Below are 7,205 nucleotides of genomic sequence, written 5' to 3' on the forward strand. Positions count from 1 at the left end.
CAACAAGGTTAAGGAAGCACCCTTCCTAGGACCCTATGTTTTCTTCTTTTCAGGGGAGTCGGGGTTTGAGGAATGGGGTAAAGCAAGCATTCTCTGCATACTCCCTGAAGAGTGTGCAGTGAATGTTTCCTTAACCCCATTCTTTTTTTCAGCTGCATACTCCGCTGAAAAAAAAAAACAAGGCGGCTGAGCCCTTACTGTTACAGTCAGCCAAACAAGCCAGATTGCCTGAAGGGAACCAACCAAACCAAATCCGTGCACAAGCCTATTATAGAGTTATCTGTTCTAATGGACAATATTAGCAATTTGGGGGGGGGGGGGGGTAAGAGAAAACAAAGGAAAACAACTAACAGGACCATTGAGGCCACCTGACAAAATGACTGTTTTTGTTCTACTGTTGAGAAAGATTAATTTGGGAGAGTAAAAAAGGAAACAGAAGGCCATTAACCATCCTGTACCATCCTTTCTCCCCTCAAGAGGATTATTGACCTAAAGGCTGAAAGTGTTGTCTGTAACAGGCAGCTGAGAAAACACAAAACTAAAAGACATGTCACACTCTCTGAGTTTCCTTACTAATTCTTCTCCTCTCATTATGTGTGCAACAAGTTGGCTTTTTTCTTTTTATGCTGATAGGAATAGGTCTTTAGATTGTGACTAGAGGTTTCTTTTGCTTTTGGCATTATTTGAGTGGATTTTCTTCAGTTAGTGCTTTGGTTTCAATTTGAAACAATAGATGTGACTGGGATGAAGATTTGTGTTGCTTTTATTCCTAAAAGGAAAAAATTTCCCCAAAGAGAAAATAATATTCATAACCTCCGATAAGTTGTGACAGATTCTGCCTCAGTTTGGGGTTCTTCAAAAGATTGCTGTCAGCATGTTAGCGAACATTAATTGTGTGTCTGCGGCATCAAGCAAAATCTCCCCTTCACACCAAGAATTTCTCACAAATATCACAGTATAGATATTTGATATTAAAGTACTTTATTCACACCAACCTGCTATTCTGCTATGGTTGCATTAGCATAGATAATGGCTCCATGTTGGTATCAATATCGCACCTCTCTTCAATAGAAGAATTGTGTAGATTTGCTATCCCATGATATTACTTCTGCACATACTTGTAACCTAACTTTCCTACAATACTACAGTTCACTCATTTTATTATTAGTGCAGTTGTGCAATTTCAGCATTAAAAACACAAAAAGGGAAAGATATGTATAAAATAGAAATATTGTAAATAAATAAATATAATAAAAATATAAGAAAAATATATAAGAGAGGCCGGACTTAGCACAGCAGGCTAAACCCGCTGTGCTGTAGAAAAATCCTGCTGATTGAAAGGTTGGCAGTTGAAGCCCAGGTCTGGGTGAGCACCCACCATTAGCCCCAGCTCACTTGCCCACCTAACAGAAATGCTAGTAGATAAATAGGTACTGCTTATAGCGAAGAGGTAATAAAAGGTGATGTAAAGAATTTGTAACGACTGCCACCAATTTGTAAAGGACTAAGAACGACGAAGGTTCTTTCAGGCAGGGGAAATCTTTTTATCCCACCACTGCCACCAATTTGTAAGACCAAAGACTCGGAGAGGAGACCTTTTTTTAAAAAAAAATCCTTTCTTCTTCTTATTCACTTTAGATGGTAACACAACTTGGTTTATAATATATGCGACAGAGGCTTAGATGTTGGAGGAACAATAACAAGTTTATTCAGGCACAGAGCTTAGTGGTTACAATATTGTTTCTCACTTAGAGGCACTTTTATTAACAGTTATAATACTAGAATGAGGTAAGACAAACTCCCTAAAGTGTCATTTCTTTTGCTTAAAGTAGTTAGAACTTCTTCCTCTGCTACTTTTAAACCGCAGTCACCCTGTGATATACGATCACAGATTCTCTGTTCCTTACCAGGACACAGACTACATTAAATAAGTCACCAAACTTATTTTAAACCGACTCAAAAATGAACAATTGAGTCTCCTTGATCCCCTCAACCTAGGATCAATCTTCCCTGTGCCTCAGAGCACAGATTGAATCCCTTTTTTAAACTTTGCACTTTTTCAACAAAACCAAAAATACATACTTCATTACAGGTGACCTTAAGGATACTGCATAGAAGAAAGCTTCCTGGCATGGAAGATAGAGTGACAGCACCCCTCTGTGTCTGGAGTCAGGCACAGCCTCCAAGATGCCAGAAATAAGATGAGAAAAACCGCCTTTACATCTGTTTGTGTTGTCTGTCCTTGTTAATTGTATAATCAGCATTGAATGTTTGCTGTCTGTGTGTTCTCTAAGCCGCTCTTGAGTCCCCTTCAGGGTGAGAAGGGCAGGGTATAAATACTGGAAAGAAAGAAAGAAAGAAAGAAGGAAGGAAGGAAGGAAGGAAGGAAGGAAGGAAGGAAGGAAGGAAGAAAGAAAGAAAGAAAGAAAGAAAGAAAGAAAGAAAGAAAGAAAGAAAGAAAGAAAGAAAGAAAGAAAGAAAGAAAGAAAGAAAGAAAGAAAGAAAAACAGCTAGCTTGGAAGTAACAAGAGGGAGGAGGGACAAAGGGAGAAGCCCACTCATTGATGCCACATTACTGCTGGCATGCTAACATAGAAGCGGAAAATACTCATCATTATACTAAGTCCATCATAGGACTGCGAGCTGTTGACAAGTTTTTACTTTTCAATAGCTAGGAGAATCATGGGGGGGGGGGGAAGCAAACAAATAGTGAGGTACATATTGTCATTTGATAGGTACTGTCCAGCTGAAATGCCTGCTTCAAGTTCAAAGTGGCAGAGACTCTTCTCAACCAATACAACAAAATCCAGAGGCAACAATACTTTTTTGTGGCCAGCTCCAAAACATAAAATACATCATGGAAGCTTCTGACGTTTCATTTGGTTTTTCAAAAGACTAAGATGTTAAACATTATACAGGATTAAAATGTTGATGATATTAGAGCCACAATACTGTACCTCTTGTCAATTAAGGCAGTATTGAGCAATTTCAATGCAGGCAAAGGCTAATTTCCTTACTGGTCTTCTCAGGACTTGGGACAAAGAACAACACCAGATAAATAATAAAACTTTCACTTCAGAAAAGTAACTTCTCTTGAGAACCAGATGTAAAAGAGAGATGGAAAGCTATAAGTGCCATCATCAAGCATAGACATTCATACTAGTATATAAATGTTAACCAAGTAAATATCTTATGTCCATATAACAAAATGTAAATTTACCAAAGTTATATTATATAAGCTATGTCAAATTATTAACCAACTTCTGCTTCATTGGATACCACCAGATCTACCTCTGGCAAGACAGATTTTCTGGTTAAGGCTGTAAATAAGGTATGATTTTACCAGATTTCAACAACACATATCCCCAGCTTTACTGGTCTTCCAAATCCATTTTCAAGCCATTGTAAAAACATGCAATAGGATATGACTGTGTTAGCAGCATTAATGTGTGCATGCAGGTGCCTAGATCAATTGATCCTGTGTCCTGTTTTTGAATCCTATCTACATGTCTTCTGTATGCACTTGTTCAACCCTGACTCTACTTTTACAGTAATCTTTGGTTATTCATGTCTTGCCATATCAATATTGACTCTTTCCATCTCTTCATTCCTGCTTCTTTTTAATGAGGGAAACTATATATCTTGTCTGTTAGATTCTTCGCATCAAGCCCAGTAGAGCTTGGTAGAGAGAAAGGTGTGCTGTGGGTCATAGTTTCGTGGATGCAACTACCTTCTACTGAATTTACACACTGGACAATATTTGCCATGAAGAACCTGAATGAAGCAACAAATCTGTGACAGATTTCATCTATTACTATGATTCCATGAAACAACAATAGGATCATAGAATCATAGTTGGAAGAGACCTTGTGGGCCATCCAGTCCAACCCCCTGCCAAGGAGCAGGAAAATCTCATTAAAAGGGAGAAAGAATACATGTGATGATTCTTTCATAGAATGATAGAATTGTGAGGTCAGAAAGGAACATGGGTACCTTCTAGCAGAACACTGAGTGCAAAAATCCAGAGCAAAAGACTCCTAAGAAGAGGCCACTTGTGTTTACGAACCTTAGGTGAGGTAGAGTCTACCATTTTCTATTCTACTGTTCTGTACCAGCTTCTACTGTCATGAAGGTCTTCGTAATTTTAGCTAGTCTCATCTTTCTTGTAACATGAACTAATTGGTTCCATTCATGTTCTTTGGAGGTAGAGAAAACAGGCTCATATTATCTCCCATGTGATAGCCCTTCGGATATGATGTAAGATGAATACTGATGTAAGTTAATAATAATTTTAACTGATTTATATTGCACTGTATAATTTTTATATATGCGTTTTATTGTAAGCCGCCCTGAGTCCCCTATTGGGTGAGAAGGGCGGGATATAAATATTGTAATAAATAATAAATAATAATATTGGAAGATGGCTCATCCCTATGTGGTCACTATCACTATCAGCTGTCCTTGGAGCATTGTGTAAGTACTTGGCCACTGTGATTGCATCTGTGATGTCAGAATAGGATACCCATGCAACCATCAAGAATGAGGGTGTCAACTTATCTCCTTTCTGGTAATGCAGGCACCTTGTTATGACATTACCATTGTGACAAGATGTTTGATGAAGCTCTGTGGCTGGTGGGGAGTGGCAGCAATGAGGCAAAGGACAAGGTGACAATTCATTGAGAAATGCTCCAGAATGGCCAACAAGTAGTCAGTGTAGGCTCACCTTGAGTCCTGTAGGTATGTAAGTATGTCAGTATTCGTCTGATGTACCACGGCACATATATGCCCACCAGGAAATTACTTTGTTATTAGGTTCCTTTCATCGGGGTATTTTAATCTAATGATTTTATCTTATATTGCTGCTATAGTCCCCCCCCACCTTTGAAGTTGACTGAATTGCATAGGTGGTTGTTTGATATTATTACTGTTGTATAAACTTTTGTTTTAACTTCTGTTTTATCATCTTCTTGTGTTTTAACTGTGTATATTGTTAATGTATTTGCGCTGTTACTTTTGTAACATTGTGAGCCGCCCCCACGGGGAGATGGTGGCGGGGTATAAATAAAGTTTTGTTATTATTATTTATAGTGTCCAGAGGGTGACCATATGACCTGGATTTGCAAGGTTCAGGTTGATGGTAAATGAAAAGAATTAGACAGAAATTGGTATTATAATGTACTGTAAAGTTAAACAAGGAATCTCTGATACGTGACAAATATGCTGCTATAACCACTCTATATCTTCTTTATTGTTGTTCTGTGTGATTGTTGGTAGGTTATAAGCTAAATCGCTGTTTTCCTGAATTTCAATTTCCTCACTTTGATCACACTAACCACTCAATTAAGTTTTTCTTTTCCAGTAATTGGGTGCTGGATGGGTTTTATTCCGTTGCTTAATAGCATGTCAATTAAGGAAGAGAATGGTTTTCCCGCCTGTAGTTCTCTTTCTCTATGTACCTTAATTAAGCTAGATGCAGTAAATGGGTAGGAGTCTAGATAAGTACTGCATGTTCCTTGGCAATCAGCAATTTATAACAGTGTTGGAAGTGTCCTAAAAGATGACTGAAAAGTACTAGTACTTGTTCACCTCATAGCAGTTACTGCCTTTTGAAGTGGAAGGTATAGACATTAGGCAGAAGACAGATGGTGTGAAACAGTGAACTGGCATAAGAGCATGCATTAAAAGATGGCTATGTCTTGCTTCAGATCATTTGGGAGAATGAGAGAACAGATCTGGAAGCAAACAGATGAACTCAAGGCCAACAGGGGCCTAATCAAGATACCACAACATGGATTACTTTCTCCTTAACCATTTAACCATGCTGCTGAGAAGTAAGCCTTGCTCTCTTGTGACATGAATATGCAGCATAACCTCATTTACTGATCGGAAGATGTGCATGTATGAAGGGTTCATTTTAGAGACATTTCCCCTAGGAATGCAAATGGAGACTTGCTGGATCACATTAAAAGCCTACCTAATCCAGAACACCAGAGATTACTTTTAGAAGTAATTTGTTGTTGTGTGTCTTCAAGTCATTTTTGATTTATGGCTGCCCTAAGGCAAACCTATCACAAGTTTTTCTTGGTAAGATTTGTTCAGAAGGAGTCATCCTTTCTCTGCGGTTGAGTTATATTATTTACCCAAGGTCACTCGGTGAGTTTTAATGGCTGAGTAGGGATTTCAACCTTGCTCTCCAGAGTCCTAATATAATACCAAAACCACTACATCACACTGGTTATTAAAAATAATAAGCTGTTAGCTCCAGCTTCTGCCAACCTAGCAGTTCGAAAACATGCCAATGTGAGTAGATCAATAGGTACCGCTCCAGCGGGAAGGTAAGGGTGCTCCATGCAGTTATGCCGGCCACATGACCTTGGAGGTGTCTATGGACAACGCCGGCTCTTCGGCTTAGAAATGGTGATGAGCACCAACCCCCAGAGTCAAACATGACTGGACTTAACGTCAGGGGAAACCTTTACCTTTTATTAAAAATTAGCTACAGTTAATAATATCAAGATCTAAAAGCAGATAATAACTCTCATGGTTACAGGTTTCCTAACTAGGGATTTGCATTCCCATTTCTTAAGAATATCTGCAATAATGCCATTGAAGTTACCCTTGAAAAATCTGAATGATGCAAAATGCCTCAGCACCTCGAACAACGACACCAAGAAGCACAGCATAAGGCAGAATTTGAACCATGCCATTTCTTTTTTCCAGAAATGAGTGAATCCATACCCATAAAATGAAAAGTTATACCACTACAGAAGTGAAGCTATCTCACACTAAGTTATGCCCATAAGGTAATTAAGTGTATATATATACCATTCAGGATCATATTTCAAAGTGTTTCTTATGCAGATGCCTCTGGGAAATGCACCAGCAAATCACAAAGCCTTCAAAGTGTACAGTCACCATGACTCACAGACACTAACAGATCTCTCTTCCATTATTTTTAAATCTGCTTAATCTCATTTTAAAGCCACCAAAGCTCATGAATATTCTAAAGGCACCAGATCCCGTCTGATTTTGGAAGGTCAACAGGGTTAAACTTGGTTAGTATTTGCATGAGAGACCACAAAGGAATGCCAGTTGATATAAGCTATTTTTCAGAGACAAAATAACTTCTGAATATTCCTCGTCTAAGAAAATCTTTTGAACTCCAGGGGGGCACTACTATGGGTTAATTCCAAACATATGTGTTA

The 7,205-nt window shown here is 38.5% G+C and overlaps 1 long non-coding RNA gene across 1 annotated transcript; it reads left to right on the forward strand.

Moving 5' to 3' along the window:
* Nucleotides 1–4,553: 4,553 nt before the first annotated feature.
* LOC134297662 (uncharacterized) lies at nucleotides 4,554–5,990 on the forward strand. Its single transcript, XR_010004484.1, has 2 exons — nucleotides 4,554–4,737; nucleotides 5,706–5,990. It is a non-coding gene; the product is annotated as an uncharacterized LOC134297662 (long non-coding RNA).
* Nucleotides 5,991–7,205: the final 1,215 nt, after the last annotated feature.

The sequence above is a fragment of the Anolis carolinensis genome, chromosome 3 (genome assembly GCF_035594765.1).
Source record: "Anolis carolinensis isolate JA03-04 chromosome 3, rAnoCar3.1.pri, whole genome shotgun sequence".
In the NCBI taxonomy this organism is placed as follows: domain Eukaryota; kingdom Metazoa; phylum Chordata; class Lepidosauria; order Squamata; family Dactyloidae; genus Anolis; species Anolis carolinensis.